General features: G+C 37.4%; 1 non-coding gene across 1 annotated transcript; it reads left to right on the forward strand.

Annotated features, from left to right (window-relative positions):
* Positions 1-1179: 1179 nt before the first annotated feature.
* LOC113456171 lies at positions 1180-1291 on the forward strand. The gene has a single exon (XR_003377030.1). It is a non-coding gene; the product is annotated as a U6 spliceosomal RNA (small nuclear RNA).
* Positions 1292-1553: the final 262 nt, after the last annotated feature.

Here is a 1553-nt window from a genome sequence, read left to right on the forward strand (position 1 = left end):
AGCAATTGGTCAAGCAGTGATTTAGTTAATACAGTTTCTGTGTGGTTATTTTGGGAGTCTGGGCAGCCAAGAAACAAACTAGAGGCCTTTCTACAACAAATTGGCGCAACAACATTGTTGCAAAGGAACTTTGGCATGCATATTTGTTTACCTAGGAGAGATATTTTTGTTCACACTAGCATTCAGTAACACATTCTTATCCACAGAAATCAGGGAGGAAGACTCAAAAGAATGGAAAGCAACAACAACAAAAATACTGAGTGCTGTAAGTAGTCACTGTGAATTAACTCCATCCTTAGTTTGCTGATGCTCCCCACTCAAAGCCATTTATTAAGTTGTCAGTAAACCTAGGTGCACATATTTTGCCTAGATATACTACTTAACTTACTTAACTTCTTTAACTAGCTTTCCTTTAGAATAATTTTTATGTATCAGATAAAACTTATATACTTTGAAATAAATCTTCTGGTTGAACAGCCTACCAGTGTTTGCTGGTTTGTTGGTTTGGAAACACCCAACGATGTGGTATGAACATAAACTGAAACCTCAACCTGTAACTCTTTTAAGTCCCAGAGATACATCAAGGCTCAGAAATCTTGTTCTTCTGATGCTTTCATTCCAGGAGAGCCAAATTCTCTTGCAGACTTATCAGACCACTGAGTAGAAGAACGAGATGACACTAGTTGCAGAAGAAACAGTTGGGATGTATAGAAGCTACCACGTGGTATCAAAATAACTTTAAAAATTATTGGATCCTTCATAGTTGCTCATACCTATAATCCAGATTACCATTTTCTTCCATTGCTTCCCTATCATCAGACATAAGAGTTGAAGAGGAACAAACCTGACATGGATATGTAACTTTATCTCCAAAATACTAACAATGTAATGCACCCTCAATACATGTTCTTACTCATTTGGCAGAATCACTGCCATGTGGATTGCATTAACTAATCTTAAAGATAAGGGCTTTCAAGTCACAGAAATTAAGAGAGTTGCAGAAAGTATCATGCTATTTCCCAGTCATTCATGCTGAGAAGAGAATGTCAGCATCTACTTCTTTATGTGAAGAATCTATATGCTTTGGATGGAACTAAATACCATTCTGTTAAAGAAAAGAAGTCCAAACGTACAAATAAAAGTACTGCATTATCTCCCTTACATGAAAATGTGAGAGTTGTACTAGCTTTGGCAGCACATATACTAAATTGGAATGATACAGAAAAGATTAGCATGGCCCCTGTACAAGGATGGCATGGAAATTTGTAAAACATTGTTGGTCAAAGGTTTTGTGGCTGGATTAGTGTTTATATATTTGCAGTGAAAACTTTATGGAATCTTTAAAGATGATCCTAGTGAGGACTTTGAGTAATGAGGGATATGGAGTCTCAGATGACCATCTTGTAGCCAGGCAAGGCTTCCAATGGAGGGACTGGGCTGCATACAGTTGAATTTTGGGGGTCCTGTGGTGATACCCTAACAACTCAGGCTAAACTTAGGACAGAGGTTCTCCTTATTTAGTTTCTCTAGGATCACTAATTATAGGCTCAATG

Source organism: Microtus ochrogaster, chromosome 5, assembly GCF_000317375.1.
Source record: "Microtus ochrogaster isolate Prairie Vole_2 chromosome 5, MicOch1.0, whole genome shotgun sequence".
In the NCBI taxonomy this organism is placed as follows: domain Eukaryota; kingdom Metazoa; phylum Chordata; class Mammalia; order Rodentia; family Cricetidae; genus Microtus; species Microtus ochrogaster.